The 19,990-nt window shown below is 41.8% G+C and overlaps 1 long non-coding RNA gene across 1 annotated transcript in view; it reads right to left on the reverse strand.

Moving 5' to 3' along the window:
- Positions 1–11,317: 11,317 nt before the first annotated feature.
- LOC125353496 overlaps positions 11,318–19,990 on the reverse strand; it is an 80,596-nt gene continuing 71,923 nt past the window's right edge. Inside the window, exons 2-3 of the long non-coding RNA XR_007211340.1 lie at positions 11,757–11,894; positions 11,318–11,391 (exon numbers count right to left, since the gene is read on the reverse strand). This is a non-coding gene — a long non-coding RNA (uncharacterized LOC125353496). The remainder of the gene's footprint in view (positions 11,392–11,756; positions 11,895–19,990) is intronic.

Raw genomic sequence — 19,990 nt, forward strand, 5'->3', positions numbered from 1 at the left:
AAATTCAATACCAGTTCATGATTAAGAAAAACAAAATACTCAACAAATTGAGAATCAGGGGAAACATCTTGAATCTGATCCAGGACATCCATCAGCCCACAGCTAATGAAAGATGGATGCTTTCTCCCCAACGCCAGGAACAGAACAAGGATGTTCACGCTCTTCACTTCCTAGAGTTCACACTGAGGCAGTTAGAAAAGAAAACAAAGACGTTCAGATTGCAAAGGAAAAGAGAAAATAACATCTTATTTAAGGTGACTTTTTCACAGAAAATACTAAGGAGCCCAGTGATAATAATGTACAACTAAGAAATTATTCACAAGGTAGCAAGATTAAAAAGCTCAATTTACAAAAATCAATTCTCTTTCTATGCGCTTTCAGTGAATAGCCTGTTCATGGATTGGGAGAATTCAAGTTGTTAAGATGGCAACATTCTGGAAGCTGGTTGACAAAGTCAATGCAGGCTCTATCAGAATCCCAGATGGTTTCTTTGTAGAAAGTGAAAATAAATGACTGTAAAATTTATATGTGATGCAAGTGGTCCAGAACAGCCAAACCAGTCTTGAAACAAATGAAGTTGGAAGACTCTCACTTCCTTGCTCCCAAACTGAATACAAAGCTATACTAATCAAGGAAGTGTGATAATGTCATTAAAATAAACATTATGGGCCAATAAAATAGAATCAACACTGGAGAAATTAACCTATGTATCTGTGGTCAACTGATTTTGACCTTCTGGCAAAGACATCAAGATAGATGAGTGGAGTAAGAATCTTCTTTTCAGCAAAAAAATTCTGGGACAACTGCATAGCTACAAGCAAAGGAAGTGACTCCTTACTTCGTGCCAGGTACAGAAATTACCTCAGAAGAGATCTAAGGCCTAAATACAAAGGCCAAAACTATAAAAATCAAAACAAATAGAGATAAACCTTCGTGAAATTTGGTAATGACATCTTAGAATTGATATCCAAAGTCTAAACAGACAAGGAAAAAATACAGACCACCTGACTTCAACAAGACATTACCAAGAAAGTAAAAGGACAGTCACAGAATGAAAGAAAACATATGCAAATAACATATCAAGAGCATATAAAGAACACTTATACCCTAACCACAAATATATAATACAACTGGGAAGAGAAAGGTAGAGGTCCAAATAAGCCTTTACTCCAATGAAGAAAGAAAAAGGGCAAACATATGCAGAGATGATCAACATTATTAGTCATCAGAGAGGGGAAAATCCAAACCACACAGAACACCACTTCCCACCCACAGGTGAGCCTGGATATCAACAAACGTCAGAAAACAGCCAACTGGGCATCAGTGGTTCAATCCAATAATCCTAGCTATTCTCAGAAGTCTGCCTGTGATCTGAAGACAGTGATTCAAAGACAACTCCTGGCAGGAAAGTACATGAGACTCTTACCTCCAATTAACCACCAAAAAGCCTGAAATGGAGCTGTGGGTCAAGTGGTAGAGTGCCAGCCTTAAATGGGAAAGCTAAGTTACAGCACCTAGGCACTGAGTTGAATCTTCATTACCAATATAGAAAGGAGGGAGGGAGGGAGGGAAGGAAGGAAGGAAGGAAGGAAGGAAGGAAGGAAGGAAGGAAGGAAGGAAGGAAGGAAGGAAGGAAGGAAGGAAGGAAGGAAGGAAGGAAGGAAAGGGAGGAGGAGGGAGAAAGGAGGGAAGCAGGAAGGAAGAGGGAGGGAGGGAGGGAAAAGAAAAGGAGCGAGGAGGGAGGGAGGAAGGGAAGGAGGGAAACAACCAAATGCCAGAGTTGTGAAGGAGGCAGAACTCTCATACACTGCCAGTGAGGATGTAAAATGGTACAACTATATGGAAAACAGACTGAAACTTTCTCAAAAAGATAAATACAGACCAGGAAATGGAAACAAGAGGTTTTTTCTTTGTTGCTGTTTTTGTTTTTTTTTTTTTTTTGGCCAGTCCTGGGGCTTGGACTCAGGGCCTGAGCGCTGTCCCTGGCTCCTTTTTGCTCAAGGCTAGCACTCTGCCACTTGAGCCACAGCGCCCCTTCTGGCCATTTTCTGTATATGTGGTGCTGGGGAATCGAACCCAGGGCCTCATGTATATGAGGCAGGCACTCTTGCCTCTAGGCCATACCCCCAGCCCTTTTATTTTTATCTTATTTGATTGTTTATCTGTCTTTAGAAGGGTAAGAAATGGAGGGACAAAAGGTGAACAAATCCAGCAATGGTACACACTGAACACTATGTTGAAAATGAACTACACAACTTGTGGGCGGGGATGGGGAGGAAAAACGGGGAGAGAGGGAAGGAATGACATTGTTCAAAAAGAAATGTGCTCTTTTCCTGAGTTATGTAACTGTAACCCCTCTGTACATCACCTTTATAATAACAATTTTTTTGTCTTTTTTTTTTTTTTTGCCAGTCCTGGGGCTTGAACTCAGGGCCTGAGCACTGTCCCTGGCTTCTTTTTGCTCAAGGCTAGCACTCTGCCACTTGAGCCACAGTGCCACTTCTGGCCATTTTCTGTCTATGTGGTGCTAGGGAATTGAACCCAGGGCTTTGTGTATACAAATCAAGCACTCTTGCCACTAGGCCATATCCCTAGCCCTAATAACAATACTTTTTAAGTTAAATAAGAGCCTGGCACCTAACTTCTCAGAAGGCTGAAATCTGAGGATTGCAGTTCAAAGCTAGCCCCGGCTCTTAGCTCCCATTCACCAGCAAAATAGAAGTAGAGCTATGATTCAAGTGGTAGAATGCTAACCTTGAGGGGAAAAAAAGCTGAGGGACAGCATAGAGACCCTGAGTTCAAGCCCCAGGACACACACACACACACACACACACACACACACACACACACACACTGAGTTCAAGCCCTAGGACTGACACACACACGTACATGCACACGCACACACACACACAAAAGGTTAGATAAGATGACCATATGCCCCCACCACTCTACTTTTAGCCATATAACCAAGAGAATTAGTACAGTAATATGTATTCCCAAAGCATTCTTTACTTTTTTTTTTTTCACAGTTCTGGGGATTTAACCCAGGGCCTGTGCTTATCCTAAGACATTCTGAGGATGTCTGAAACCAGATAGCACCAAGGTCTAAATATATTATATGATTTCCTGAACTTGCATACTTCAGATAAAGTCTAACTCATAAATCAGGCCCATTACGGAATCAACACCAATAGCTTACAATAAAAGAGAACAAATTAGACTAGCATACTATAATAAAAATATTTAATACCTACAAATTGTGTATTTCTGGAGTTATTTTATACCACAGTTGACAGCTTGTAATTGAAAAACACCAAAAACAAAAACACAAGTAATGAGGAACTTCTATACATATGTCATACAAAATACTTTTACACAAATGTTCAGAGCAAAATGTATGTGTACACATGCAAATTTGTGTGTGTGCGTGCATGTGTGTACATCTGTAGTAGGCCTTGAACTCAAGGCTACCCATTCTTACTTGGCTTTTCCACTCTACCACTTGAGTAACAGCTCGACTTCTGACATTTTGCTGGTAAATTGGAGATAAGAGTCTCATAGGCACTTCTGCCTGGGCTAGCCTCAAAGGTGACCCTCAGCTCACAGCCTCCCAAGTAGCTCAAATTACAGGCATGAACCACCAGCACTCAAGCACAAAATCACAACACAAATATCCATCAACAGATGATGAGTAAAGAAGATGTGTAGCCATACAATGGAATATTCATTATTTAGCCCCAAGAAACGAATGAAATAATAATGTCATAACTTGGGTTGACAGTGCAAACAATCACAAAATGCCACCTAGGTATAATTATATTTGGATGCAATGGCCAAAATAGGCAAATCTAAAGAGATAGAAAGTATATTCACATTTGTGCAGGGCTGAGGTAAATGATAAGATGGGGGAACATTAGTCAAAAAAGTGCAGAGTTCCTTTCTGAGGCCATGAAAATGTTCTACAATTTATGATGGTGGGTGGACAGAGACAGAAAAAGAGAGAGAGAGAGAGAGAGAGAGAGAATCTGAGAACTACTGAGAGAGGTTGGTGGATATACTTAACAGCCACTGAGATTACATCTTGACAAATCCATCACAAACAGAAAATACAGTAATACACAGCTTTCTCCAACATTCGTAACAGATTTAACATTCTAATAGCACTATCATACACTGCGGGGTTTTGATGGTTCTCCCACAAGATGGTGTGGCTGACTGGAAGCAGAAACCCATATTTTGAGTTTTGACTTTTAATCTCTTCCCAGGCTAGTGATCTGTTGCTGAACTATATGTGTGGATTGTCCTGAAGCCTCAATCCTCTAGCTCTCAGCCTCCCAAGTAGCTCAGGTGACAGGCAGGAGCCACTAGTGCCCAGCTTCAATGAGCTGTTGTTGTTTATTTGAGTGTTTTGAATTACCTACTATGCCGGGCATTTCAACAAGATGCTGAACTAAAATCTAGTTCAACTCAATCATCGGAATGTCTCTTCTGTGTAACATTCTCCTTTGGTTTTTAGAAAATGAAAAAATCATGAGAACGAAGAAATGATCCAGAATCTTCTCCTTCCAGGGTTAGTCACTGTTTTGATGTTTGTGCATTTTCTGTCTTCTGCATTTGAAACGCTTTCAATGCCTCAGATACCAGTTCAACTATCTTACCTACCAAACTAAGGACTGAAATAATATCAACAGCTGGGCACAGGTGTCTGACACTTGTAATTTTACCTACTCAAGAGGCCAAGATCTGAAGATCGAAGTTCAAAGCCAGCCCAGACAGGAAAGACTATGAGACAATTATCTCCAATTGACCAGCAAAACAAAGTTGGAAGTAAAGCTGTGGCTCAAGCCATAGAGCATTAGCCTTGAATAAAAAGACTAAGGGACAGCTTCCAGGCTTTGAGTTCAAGCCCCAGGATTGGCACACACACACACACACACACACACACACACACACACACACACACACACATCAACAGAATGAAACACCACCATGTGTACCATTATCCTGAGAAACAATCAGAGATTATCAAATGCTTATGAAAATATTCACTACAATATTATATTCACTACAATATTATCTTCACCAGCAGAACAAGAGAAACTCAAAAGTATCTCCAAGATGTTTGGGGTTTCTTTTTTCTTTTATTTATGCTGTAACTATTTCACTCATTATGAAAGATTTTTACAAAGTTATTGTTTGGGTGTTTTAGTGAATTATATGTACAAGTCTTGTTAAACTATGAAAGCTTCCTACAAAATGAACCATTTAAATTCATTTTTAATTGTTGAATCTGCATCTAGTAAGGACACTAACCCCCCTGCCATATTTAGTGTAAATATTTTTTTTCTAGTTTGGGTGGTTTTATTTTATTGTTGCTTACAAGGTTTTTAAAGACACAGATTCTCTTTTTCCTATATCAAATACATGGTTGTTAAACCATGCCCTGAGCCCTTTGCTTTTAGTTTGTTTCCCAATTCGGAATCTCACATTCTTTGCCAGGCTGACCCGAGATGGATTGCAGTCTCCTTATCTTGATATCCCAAGTGTCTGGGACTACACAAATGTACCACCATACCCAGATGTTGCTCCTCAAAGGAATTTTTAAATATCACCAACTAAAGTTTCTTTGCTAGTATAAAGATAGCATCAATTTTTGCATAATTATGAGTATGTGTATGTTGGTGTGTGCTTATGTGTCAGTACTGGGGCTTGAACTCAGTGCCTGTGGTGACTTTTCCTCGCAGGGCATTGATATTAAGGCTGCAACTTTTTGTCCTGTCATTTTATCTGAAAACATATAGATGAGCCTAGTAAAACTTGGCTGCCCTAAAAAGCAATACTCACAAACTTGACAGAGAGCCATTCAGCTTTTTCACCGTAGCAGTCAGATGTCTCTAAGCCAATGCAAAGGGAAAGCGAGGGAAAGAGTGACTCTTCTTTTAGGCTGGTAGACCAGGCTGTTCCTAGGCCTTCATTAGAAAAGTTAATTGGAAATCATGAGAGGTTGTGTCTGGGGGCCTAACTATAGCTAGCCATATGCCTATGTAACCTTGAAGCTAACTGGGTAGTTTCTTTGAAAATCGACAGTGCTTTGCTCTGCAGAGGCATGCCGGAAGTCCCTGGCATATATGTGGCACATTGAGGTTCATGATTTTTCTGCTCCCCCCCCTCCCCTGACATTTTTCCCATCACTCTCCAACACAGACTCACACATCAGGGCTTATCATTCTTTCAAGACAAATTGTCTACATGTCCCACAGTGCAAACGGGAACCAGGTGATCACATTCAGATAGAGGGGACTCTCCTTAAGATGAGAAAGATTCAGCATGAATGGCCTCATAGTTTCAAAATCTTCTTCAGCTCCTAATTATTACAATTTTGTTTGGGGGTGGGTTTGTTTGCCTAAAAATAACAGGCTACTGAATTGCTTCTACCTCCTGTGCCCTATCAGGAGTCAATTAAATTCTGGATATGAAATGTCTATAAGACTAGAAAAGCATGGGCCCTGGACTGCTACAAGTAATATTCTCAAAGACATACAGTTATTGATTAGCAAAACAGTTTTTTAAACAGGTATGTTCCAAAGAGTCACAGATACCTCACCTGAACCAAGATGCTTGGTTCTTTCCTGTACTGACTGAGAGTCTCTTAGGTGTGAAGCAACCTGCTCATCACTCCATCGTATATAATCACCACAGGGGTATAAACTAGATGATAAACATATTACAGAATCTGATAAAGTTGGCATCGTTGCTATAGTACTTAATGTACAGAGATAGCATCCAAAGTCGCACAGGCAACAAACACGTGGTCGAGCAGGATTAAAAGTAGGTCTGCATGATTTATGAAACCTACGCTCAATTGCTGAGCTACAGCATATGCACAGATGCCCTGAGGAAAAGTGCTGGGGTAGCTAACAAGTTTGTAGATGACTTCCTGGTAGCCCAAGTTGGCTTTTGCCAACTGCTGAATTCTCCCCATAAGGTACTGTCTTGTCTCTTCTCCAAGAACAATGGCAAATCAGTACAAGAGGCCTGGCTGAAGTCAAGCTGTAAGGACCAGAAGGGGTCCCCCATTCAAACAAGGTATTCTCATAGGCTGCAGGAAAAGCAATTACCTCTGTAAGTCAGGAAGAAACTGAGCGAGCTGGATTGGCCAGTCTGGCACTGGGAAACAGACACATTTGGTTTAAACGGGGAAGTGAAGATCTTCTAAGACAGGTGAGACATAAGCTTAGAGCACGGAGGCCTGAAGCATGAGGCCCTTCCCTGTGAGCTTCTCACTATGATCTTACAGATTCAGTCTAATACCAGTGGGTAAAATGGGTAGCCGAAATTCCCAACTAGTCCTTTAAAGAACAACTAGGCCAATTATAGCTATAATGTCAACACCAAGACAAAATTGCCAGAAGTAATATTTTAAAGCAGGATGAATTTTGTGATCGTTTACAATGATTATGTAGTGTCAAAATAAAATAACAAACTCTTTTAAACAGATGTGCAGGAAGGAAAAGAATTCTCTACATTTCTGCTCTGCCGGGGATTAGCCACTAGCTAATACAAGCTTGAAATGCAGCTAAACCAACTTAACATTGGTCATCAGTATACAGTCAAGCCAGATTCCAAAGATGGAAAATAATTTATCAATAGCATCTCATCTGGATTGCATGTTAAAAATGCTCATAGTCTAGATTTATTGGATTGAATGCAATGCAATCATATTGTTACTTTTTCTCCTTTTTTAATGTGGCTATTAGAAAACTTCAAATTATATTTGTGGCTCATAGACTACGTCTACTACAGACAATTAAAATATGGCAAGGTAGGCAAAGTTCTTAAGCATGTATATTATTAGCTCACTAGAACTGCTGGACTCAGGTCTTACATGCCAAACGACTTAAACAACAGAAATGGTGGTAGTCAGTGGGATTGGTTCCTATTGATGTCCAGTCCTCTCTTGGGCTTGTAGATGCCCTTTCTGGGTATTCATGCCGTCTTCCCTCTGTATGTGTACGTGTGTTCTGATCTCTCTTCTTCTTTATAAGGGCACCCACTACATTGCATCAAGTTCCATTTTCATAATCTCATTTGAATTTAGTTACTGCAGTAAAGGGCTCCATTTCCAAATACAGTCACATTCTGAGGTACTAGGAGTTAGGACCTCAACATATGAATTTGAAAGTTGAAACTCAGTCCATAACAGAGTGACATGACCCTACATTTCAAACTCTGTTTGGCCTTAGCTGGCCATGTGGTCAGAACAAGAGATTTCCCCTCTGTGTATCTGAAATTTCTTTCTTTTAAAAAAGTGATTATTCATGGATCACACAAATATTCTTTGAGTTCTTCCTAGGTAATAAAGCAAATACTGGAACTTGAATACAATGACTATTAGTATAGCTTAAATACTCCAGATAGAGGAAATAGATAAGCAGTAACAATGTGATAGGACGACTCAATGAGATTGCAGGTTTGATATAAACAATCCGAACTCTTGAAAGCTTTGTGAGCCTTTGACCCTATCTAGATAGCTAGGTACTAGATTCATCTTTTTTCAAAAAAAATTGTTAGACACTTTTCCTACATAGGCCAGGCTGGCCTTGAATTCATGATCCTCCCAAGTGCAGGAATTACAGGTGAGCACCACCACACCCAGCTTCATTTACACCCATCAACTTGACAACCACAATAAAGAATAGTAATACCTAATTCTTACTAGTATATATAGGGGAAATGGATTTTTAACACTCACGTTGATAAACAGATATAAAAGTCTTTTAAGGTATATCTCCTTTGGCCAATCAATTCCACTTCTCAGAGTTTATTGAAGAAATAACCAGAATATAAATAAAGACCTATATTCGAAGTTATTCACTATATTAGCAATAGTGAAAATTAGAAATAATTTAATATGCCCTAGTAGTCCATCAGAAATATACATGTTGGTATATCTATCTATAAAAATGTAAAACATGTAACCCTTGAGATTCTTATTATAGTGAGATATTCAAAAGCTGGAGGAAATGCTCATGATAAAATGCTGAGCAAAACAAATATGATAAAACCATTACTCAGTATGATCTAGATTTCCGTAAAATATATGTGAAAGATTATTGGTTGTTATTTCTGAGTGCTAAGATGATAGCTGTTTTGTGTTTCTCCTTTGTATCTATTTTGAAGGAAGCAATATTTAAAAAAAAACTGGTAGCCTTTTCATAAAGACAGAAAGTAGAACTTAAGTAGTACTACAGTTTTTTTACTTTGAAATACTCTTTGCAGAGATTATAGTTTATCATTCTTTAGATAAAACTGCCTGGTACTCAGTATTCCACAAGGCCCTTAGCATCACACAGATACCACGCATAGACACACACACACACACACACGTACACACGCACACGCGCTCTGGCTCTGTGTATTTCAAACATGGTTTCTCAACCATACTTTAAGTACCACAGGGCACGTTCATGTCATGACACAGCTTCTCGACTCAAACCCACAAGTCACACTACTCCTTTGTCACGGGTGGGTCCTTACAGTAGGTGGTACCAGTGTTCTTGGAAGTGATTTCCACACCAAAGTGACTAGCAATGACTTAACTATACTTAAAAGCTACTCACTTAACCAGAAGCAAAAGTCACTAACCCTAAACCCAAACTAAGCATATACCCAACATAACTTTTTCTTAGCCAAGTCTCCAAAGACCCTGGGGCCCACAAGGACAGTGCAGCGGAGTAGGAACAAGACACACAGCAAAGAGGCCAAGAGAGTAGCCTTACCCTATCACAGCTTCAATACCTTTTTGTGAATTTTGAAGAACCAATTGACCATAGGGACACAATGGCAGACACCAAAGCTGCCTTGGAGAAAGGTGCTCATGGCTGGGTAATGTAGGGAAAATAGTCAAAACCAGACTGTAGAGGGCTTTGAAAGTCAGATGAAGAACCTTAGTCCTAAGTCTCCACCAAGGGACAGCTGTAACAGCCTTCTCTCTTACAAAGAGAACACCATTATTTTGTCTTAGGCGGGGATATTTCTTGCAACCATGATTGTTTGGGAGCCTATTGTTTATTTAAATAGTTATTTTAACTCATACCATTTCTTCTGTCCCCTTAAAAGGATTTACATTTTTACCTAAGGTTCTATAAATTGAGAAAACTATGTAGAAGATATTGAAGGTAATTTTGAAAAGAGGCCCAGCTCACACTTAATTAAGTCATTCAATTCTGTAAACCAATGCAGGGGTTCAGAACATGGATTGCACAGTAAAATTCTTCATCTCATGAGCTGGCTTCCCCACTTGCTAACTCTGTGACCCCGGGTAGATTATTTAAGCTCCGTGACCTCAGTATCCTCATCTGTAAAATAGGAGACATAATAGAAGCTGTGTGTGGAGTTATTGTACTTACTTCAAGCACATGGCACAGTTCCCAACTCAGTGTTAGCTGGGGTTATTATTTTTACCTGGTCCTTTCCCCAGACAGATATGTTTTATTGAATCCCCACCTTGGTAGGGTCCCTTTCATGGTCCCTTATCATTATGACAGTCATTAAAATATTCAGAGCCAAGCTAAACATTCCACTTGAAGCAGCAAGTTGTGTCGCAGCCTGTTTTGGAGAGGAGGACCCAGGGGGAACTATAAGGTGTCGGGAGATGAGTCACTCAGAAGGGACACAGAGAGAGAAAGAGAAGCCAAGACAAACTGCGTTAGTCAGGACTCTTTGGGTGTCAAGAGACAAAAGCCCAACTCAAACATAGTTAAGAACAAAGGGACAATATTGGCTCCTGCTCCCTAAGAAAGATGAGGGAGGTATGCCTCAGGCACAACTAGATCCAGGAGTTGAAATGAAATTGTCAAGTGTTGCAAGTTTCCTCTCGGTTTTATTTACTTCTATGTGTCCCCCCACTTCTCTTCTAGCTGTCATGATGCAAGGGAGATAGGCATGACACCTCTACCCCAAACCCCAGACTTACTTCATTCCCATTTAGCAATCCCAAAGCAAAAGAGAGGGTCCACACCTACCACAACTGAAGCAAAGGCTCTTGACTTGAGTCACATGGCTGAGGAATGGTAGTTCTCTGTCCTTGGCAACCCACCAGAAGCCAAAGATGAAAGAAAGGATGGGGGTGATGATGTTCTCAAGTAAAGGGGTGCCAGTATACAAAGCGGATGATGGTAGATGGCTGCTTTCACAAAGGTCATCAAAGTTAAGGTCAACCATTGGGTCTCCCATTTGTGACAGTCAACTTTTGGTTATTGTAACAAAATACTTCACATAATCAACTCCTAAAGAGAAAAGACTTATGAGGGCTCACCATTTTGGAAGCTCCGATCCATGATTGGTTGGCTCTGGTGGCACATTGTGGTAGGAGCTCATCATGGTGGAAGCCTGTGACAAAGCAAAACTATGCAACCCATCATAATCTAGGAGGAAAAAGAGTGAGGAGGAGGACAGAGACCCACATTCCCCTTCAAGGACAAGGCTTCAATGACCTAAAGACCTCCCACAAGGCTCCACCTCCTAAAGGCTTCATAACCTCCTAAGAATGCCACCTTGGGGGCCCAGCCCTTAATGAGCGGGCTTCAGGGGACATATCTACACCTCCAAAAATTTCAAGTCTAATTTCAGGCCTCACTTCCCATCCACAGGATGTGGTCTTCTTAGAAGCCACAGACATGGAAGTCTTTCTTCCTCCCTGCTATCCCTGCAAGAGGCCTGGCTTAGAGGTCTGGGCTGTTGCTGTAGCCACTAACCAGCCTAGGCAGGCACTGCCATGTGGTGGGAGGCTGCTGAGTCAAAGAGCCACAGGCCAAGGCTCAGGCTGCTCATCCTGCTCTCTCAGATGGGCGGTTATTGAAAGATGGCTCAGGGCTGCTGTGCTTGTTCAGTAACTGGAGATGGTGATGGTGAAACACTCAAGAGGAAATTCAGGTGTCAAATGCTTCTCCTAGAGGTGCATTAAAAGTGTCTGGTAATTGAGCAACTCAAATAGCAGACTTCTCTGGGGAGTTTCCCAGCAGGGCCTCAACAGATCGACTCCCTCCTCTCATGGGATAGAGAATCTTGGCACGCAGACACACCCAGATTTGCCTCCACCTCTTTGACCTGCAGACTCTTAGCCAGTTTTCTTTATCTCTCTGAGTATCCCTTTCCTTGCTCATAAAATAGGAAATTGTACATTTTATAAATTTAAACATATATAAATCTAATACATAAGCTTGTATATTATATAGTAGTATGTATTATTTATATTTAAATTTAAGTATATATTTAAGTATTTATGCTTAAATATATTTAAATGTATACATATATTTACAAAAGCACATGTATTATGTATAAAAATAGATATATTAAATGTTATATTAAATATCTATTATATTAAGTATTACATTTACAGTATTATATATACATACATATATAGTTTTTAAAGCTATTTTACTCATGGTGTATTCTTATTGTTCACTTAGAACAACTCATAGTAAATTATCAAAAATTATTGGAAAGTAGATGGATGCTGCTGGCTCACCCCTATAATCCTAGCTAATCGGAAAGCTAAGATCAGAGGATCATGGTTCAAAGCCAGTCGGGCATTGACACTCTTATATCCAATTAACCAGCAGAAAGCAAAAAGTAGAGCTGTGGCTCAAGTTGGTAGAGTGCCAGCCTTGACAAAAAAAAAAAAGCTAAAGCTAACCCAGGCCCTGAGTTTAAGCCCTAGTACTGGCACACACACACACACACACACACACACACACACACACACATACACACACACACACACACATACACACACACACACACACACGTTATTGAAAGGCAAATAGGAAGATAGAAGAAGGGGCTGATGGAGGGAAAGCTGAAGTTAGGGAACTCACCAAAGGAACCTTCAGTGGTTTAGCCACAAATTGAAAAAGGACAATTCTGCATCCAGTTAGAGTATCAGAGATGTAAAGCATGAAGCCATATCCCCAGCCCCAGTCTGAAATTCTCAGAGGAATTGTGGAAATATCTAAACCTTAGGCCTAGACCTGCTCCTCTGTGTTCTTCTTCCATACGTGCCAATCAAGTACCTATTGCCAGCTAAAAAAGGCAGCAGAATGTCCTGGCAGGTGCCTGAGCTCTCACTTGGAGATGGCAGGTTGGAGGTAAAGGAATAAGATGAGTGATCAGAGCAGAGTTTGGTAAGGTGTCTAAGTTTGGTCAGGTAAATGGACAAAATTGGCAACAAAACGGACTACCTTTCCCATCTGTATCCCCCTTAAACTGCTTACTCATACCAAAGAATCCAACATTCATTCTTCAGCCTCCATTTCCTGGCAATGGAGTGACAATGGCAGCCAGTATTCAACCTGGCTTGTTACATACAATGTACTCCACCCTCTGTCACGTTCTGATCCATGTGTCTGTTTCAGTGTTCCCAACAACCCTGAACCCTGAACCCTGAACCCTGAACCTGTCAGCTGACTATAAGGTTGAAGGTTCATTTGGTCCCCTTCCTTTCAACTACACTAGGATCTACACTTCCCAGAGTCCCTTCTCTGCTGATCTCCTGCTAGCTTCAACAAATGGGAAGCACTAGAGGAAGATGGGAAGGGAGAAACAGTGTCCTCCCACCCTTCTCTCTGCTACCCTCAGCACCTCTAGCAGAGATTATATCTCCTCCAGGGTGTTCCCTCCATTGGTCACAAACCACCATGGCTTTAACTTCTTGGGACCAGGATCTGGTTATAATACTTCCTTTCATGCTTATTCTAGCCTAAAGGGTAACAGTAGCTCCCTGCTCTTGCTAGAAGATGGGTTACCTCTCAGTTACTTCCATCACTTAAGTAAATTCCTGTGTTGAATTCCCTCCATTTGAAATACCTAGAGAAATTCATGGCTGGAAATTGACTAATGCAAACCTAATTTTATAGACTTCAGGGTCTCCTGAAGTGAAGTTCGGAGAAGTCAAGGAAGAAGATATGGAAATATCAATAAAGAAATTACTGGCACAATGCCTGGAGTCAGGTCCTACTCTAACATTTGCTAGCTCTAAGATCTGAGCCTCAGTTTCTCCACTGGCAGATGAGGATGATGGTAACAGCCACTGTAGGTAATACTTACTAAGGAAATCAGCCATCATGTCTAATATTTAAATTAAACAGGAAGCATAGCCCATAATCACAGAATTAAAGTTGGTCGAACTAGGATCCAAATTTCCTTTTCTATGCTCAGTGTCCTGTGCCAAGAAGCATAGCTCAAGTTGTTCATGAATTAGACTCCCACCCTCCCACTTCCTATCCTAACTTTGCAGAGTAGATTCTTTCCTTGGACATTTTCACCTAGAAGGTCTCTGTCTTCTCACACCACTATCTCCTTTAGCACTCTGGACAAGCCTAAATGGCTGTCAGGCTGGCTTGCCCTTCTCATTTCCCATGAAGGACCAGCCTTCAGCCATAGCTACAAAAGGTAATTCAGCTTCCCTGACTCTCAGACCTCAGGAGGGCTGGCAAAGAACCCAAAACCTAACCCAAAGCCCTTCCGCCTTCAGCAGCCACCTGAGCCAGCCAGAGATGTAATGAAGAGAGCTTTAAATGAGAAATCAGCCTGGAGTGGGCTCTTCTCACTTGCAACATGAAGGAGCCAATGTCCCTGTGAAGATCAGATTGGCCACTCACCAAGGAAGAAAAGACTAAGTATGGAGTTTTGAATCTGCCCTAGCTTCCTTGGGTGAGATACTCTGGGTCAAAGACTTTGAGCTTGGTTCCCACTGAGTGGCTTCTCTACATCTGTCCTCTGGGATAAACACTAGCCACCGGTGCAGAAACCCCTACCAAGCACTACTCAGTTTCAGGAATAAACTGCTGGCGTTTACCGATCTTCCACCCAAGAGGATTGTACTGATGGAAAACTCAGCTTTCTCCACCCAGGACATTGTGGCTCTCCTCCTGATGTATTTCTGTTTGGAAATTATAGATGGAATACAGATGGAGTATAGAGTATTGCTAAGTCAAAAGAAACATGGTCGCTGTCATGGACATTCATTCAGTCATCAAAACTGTCACAATTCACCAGTGGCTCACACTTGTAATCCTAGCTACGCAGGAGGCTGAGGTCTGAGGATCATTGTTCAAAGCCAACCTGGGCAGAAAAGTCCCCCTGTGAGGGATTTTTCCAATTAACCACTCAAAAAATGAAAGTGGTGCTCAAAGTGGCAGAGGGCTAGCTTTGTGCCAAAGAGCTCAGAGACAGTGCCCGAGCCCTGAGTTCAAGTCCCACCACCAACAAAAAAAAAGTTATCACAATTTCCACACCATTTCCCCTGTAGACTGAAAAAAATATACATAATTCTATATCTAGCAGGCAGGCAATAAGGAAGGCTCAAATTTGTCCTTCTGATCAGAATAGTTTTTATTATTTCTTGCATCTTAAAATTATTCTAACCATCACATCCTTGTAATGTAGCAATTTTATTAGAAGATGATAACACCCCTTAACTTGGCAAGTTACCTTTACATTAATATGCTATGAAATTTTCACTATATTTGTAAGACATGTATAAGACCTGAGGAAAAGCCTTGTTTTATTTTAGATAGGGTTTTCTATTGTCTTGCAAACTTCGTGGAATTATATCATATAAATGATTTGACAAATTTCTTTTCTCACTCAATAGATCATAGATAGCACTTTGGATAAATCCTTTTATATCTTTTTCTTCCCAAGAGTTATATCATATGCCATATGCCAATATGTTCAACCATTGCCCTATCAGTGAGTGAAAAAATCTCTTTCACAGGGAAGGAGGATTATTTGTTACAGCATTTGACACTGCCCTAACCCATTGGTTCTCAGAGTACGGCTCCTAGACAGGCCGTATAAGGACTACCCAGAAACATGTTACAAATGCAGTCTTGGCTTAGTTCCAGAAACTCTGGAGATGGGCCATAGTTACCAGTATTTTAACAAACCTATCAGTGATTCTGACGCACGTTCACGTTGGCGAACCACTGCCCTAACTTGCACAATGTCATCCACAGCCCACAAGGACCGTATCCATTTGATTTCCCTCCGCAAACAATTGCAATAATTGGAGCTGGGTGCCAACTTCTTTGCAGAAAGTGTTCTCTGTCTGTAGGAATCCAAGAATTTTCTAGATAGGGGCAGAGTTAGACTGAAGTGTTTGAGCAAGCTACAGTCACCAATTCCTTTATGAATCAGCTCATTCATTCATTCTTTCAGGATACTTGGAATTCAGAATCACAGACATACAGCAACACATACTCCTGTCTTACAGATTCATGAAATATGACTGATAACTTTTCCCTGAATAGCCTAGATGCCTGATGTAATTCTGTGGGGGAAGGGGTGTGCGTGTGCCACATGCGTGTGCCAGTATTAGGGCTTAGACTAGGGCCTGAGGTTTTGATTTGGTTTTTCCGGGGGGGGAGGGGTTCCCCACGCTAGCACTCTACCCACTTGAACCACAGCTGCACTTCTGGTTTGGGGGTGGCTAATAGGAGATAAGAGTCTCACACACTTTCCTGCCTGGGTTGGTGCAAGCCATAATCCTCATATCTTAGCCTCCTGAGCAATCTACTCTCAACATAATTATCCCATAGATGTGAAGAAGTTGCAACTGACAAGTTCTTTCTACAAAATACCAATTACCCGTAATTCCAGGAAGAGTAGAAGTATTGAGAATACAGCAAAAATGTGGATGATGGAAAGAGAGAGACTTGAGCTTATACCCTGCTGCCCCCCCGCCATCCCTTCTCATCACCCCTCTTTGAGCACAGTAACTAGCACAACCCTATATTGTAGCACTATTCACCATAGCCAAGGTATGGAATCAGCCTAGATGCCCCTCAATGAACAAATAGATCAAGAAAATATGGTGTATATATACACAATGGAACTTTACTCACTCATTAGAAAGAATGATATTGTACCATTTATAAAGAAATGAAAAGACCTGGAAAAAATTAGGCTACATGAAATAAGTCAGGCCCAGAGAGACAAGTAGAGATACATATTTTTTCCTTATATGTGGAAGCTAGATTTAACTTATAAGTGAATACACTGGGTATTATGGAAGCATATACAAATATAGTAACTGAAATCTGGTAGATTCAGGGGAGAACTCAAATAGCATAATTCCTTAGAAAGGCAAAATCATAGTTCAGCAAAATAAAACACCAGGCAGTATGTAACTGAAAGAGGTGGGGTAGGGTTAAGAAAAAAGAAGTAGACATATAATGAGGAGAAGAGGTGGGAAATGCAGTCAAGAATTCAATCTATATCCTACAAAATTAAGAAGAGTAAGAGAATGGGTGAGTAGAAGACAGATGAGTGAGAATGTGGAAAAGGCAATATTGACCAAGATACATTGCATTCACAAACTGCTTTGTTAAATGGCAACTCCTTTGTACAACTCCTTGAAGATAGTAATAAAAAATGTAAACTTAAAAAAACTATGATGATAATAAAACTGGCTTACAGGGCTGGCGATCCAAATTGTAACTCCTCTGGGGAAATCTGTTGCTCGGTGTGGCCTTAGTGCTTTCATTGTAACTTTCAAGAGAATGAAAAGGTGAGGAAGGAATTCATGAACTATTCCAGGCTACATTCATGTCAAGAAATAGTTAGGGGCTGGGAATATGGCCTAGTGGCAAGAGTGCTTGCCTCGCATACACGAAGCCCTGGGTTCAATTCGTCAGCACCAGATATATAGAAAACAGCCAGAAGTGGCGCTGTGACTCAAACGGTAGAGTGCTAGCCTTGAGCAAAAAGAAGCCAGGGACAGTGCTCAGGCCCTGAGTTCAGGGCCCAGGACAGAGAGAGAGAGAGAGACAGAGAGACAGAGACAGAAACAGAGAGACAGAGACAGAGACAAAGACAGAGGGAGAGAGGAAGGAAGGAAGGAAGGAAGAAAAGGAGGAGGAGGAAGGAGGAGGAGGGAGGGAGAGGAAGGAAGGAAGGAAGGAAGGAAGGAAGGAAGGAAGGAAGGAAGGAAGGAAGGAAGGAAGGAAGGAAGGAAGGAAGGAAGGAAGAAGGAAGGAGAGGAAGGAAGGAAGGAAGGAAGGAAGGAAGGAAGGAAGGAAGGAAGGAAGGAAGGAAGGAAGGAAAGACAGAGAGAGAGGAAGGAAGGAAGGAAGGAAAGAAAGAAAGAAGAAAGAAAGAGGCACTGGGCAAGGTGGTATAATCTAGTAACTCAAGCACTTGGCAGGCTGAAGCAGAGAATCACAGATGGAAGGCCAGCCTAGGCCACATAGCAAGATCTTATCTCATAAATATGAGTATGTATATGTGTATATGTACACATAAGTACATACATGCATACATACACACATAGGGAACAGGTATCCCTTCTGCCTTCTGCTGGAGACCTCTGGAAGATAATGGTGGGGCTGGGGATGAAGGTGGCTTTAGAGAAGAATAGGAATACATCTGGAGAGGTCCTGAGCCTGGTGCTCCATTCGGAAGTTATGAATGAATTAGTGATGAGGCTGGCAGAGGAGATTTCAAGCTTAAGTGTGCCCTGGAATCTTCTGGAGGTTGCTTAAGGCTCTAATAGATGTGCCTCCATAAAGACTTCACAAATCTGAAAGGTGCCTGAGAATCTGCATTTCTAACATATTCCCAGGGAGGGCAGACGCTCCTGGTCCAAGTGACTATACATGGAGTACTGTAGAATCAGGGTATTACCAGATTCTGCAGCACATAAACTCAGAACGGCCAGCGGCTTGTCCCAGTGAAGGTGATTTCCTCTCAAGTGCCTGTCCAATCCACAGGCTAATGGGAATGGAAGTTTCTGCTCTGCTGAGTCACTCAGATCCCACACTAGTGAGGCCTCTGCCATGGTCAGCACGTGTCAGACTTCCAGGATTCTAGTGAGCGCTGACATTCCTCCAGCAGATGAGAAAACACCTGGGGAAACTCTACGTGCTTCTTAAGCTCCATGGCTGGAAAACGAAGCCTATCACCTCCATATCTGCCCATGTGCATAAACCCTGACTCACGGGAAGGGAAGCGCAGTGCTCTAGTGGGAAGAGCCTTCAGCATGGCAAGACCCTCCTTCCCTGACACACAGAGGGAGCACAGATATTTAGTGTTAAGCTAACTGTCTGGCACACCTGAGGAGCCTTCACCCCATTCTACACCCCAAGTCTGGCTACTGGGAAGTAGGTTAGCCTGACAACAGCCCCGAACCAGATTCCTAGAGGCAAAAACCTACTTCCAGTAGAGCATGCTCTAGATGGAGCAGAAGGAGAAGCACAGTCTATGGAGGGATGGCTACCTGGGCCCAGACTCTACTTAGACCCATTCCCATGACACACATAGGCTTGCCTCCATATCTCCAGCACTAGATGTAGTATAGCAGAGAACCTGGGAATTCCACCTAGGTAGAAGAACCACTACTTACTAGAGAGAGGCAAAGAGGAGTAAGGGAGCAAGGGAAACTGACTCAAATGGAGAAAGTGGCAGGCAGAGAGGAAACAAGACAGTAAGAGAAAAGTAGCATGAGGAGAGGAGAGACAAAGGAGACAATGCATTAAAAAAGAGAAGACAACAGAGAACCAGAGACAGAAACAAATAGAAACAGAGTATAGGGGAGGCCAGGATACAAAGGAAGTGGATGCAATGGAATGATGAAAGAGACAAGGAAGGAGGGAAAGAAAGAGAAAAACTGTCAGGTTCTAACTCAATGCACAAATTTCCTCCTGGTACCAGCTCTCTGAGGTCAACCATAATGGGGCCCAAGTCAGCCTGTGGAGAGGGTAGTGCCCTGCTGAGCTGGACGCCAGCCACGTTTGACACACCACCAAAAGACAGACGTCCGCCTCTGAGTCAGCTCCTTTCTTCAGGGCTCTGCCTGCCCCTCCTCCTGGGCTACTGTTCCAGAGATAATTACAGAAAGCCTGCTGGACTGGAGATTTATGAGCCTAGGGAGAGCCTGACTCTGGAAGGGGGAGGAGAGAAGACATGAGGGGAGGCTGGTCACAACCAC

The sequence above is a fragment of the Perognathus longimembris genome, chromosome 6 (genome assembly GCF_023159225.1).
Source record: "Perognathus longimembris pacificus isolate PPM17 chromosome 6, ASM2315922v1, whole genome shotgun sequence".
Taxonomy (NCBI): domain Eukaryota; kingdom Metazoa; phylum Chordata; class Mammalia; order Rodentia; family Heteromyidae; genus Perognathus; species Perognathus longimembris.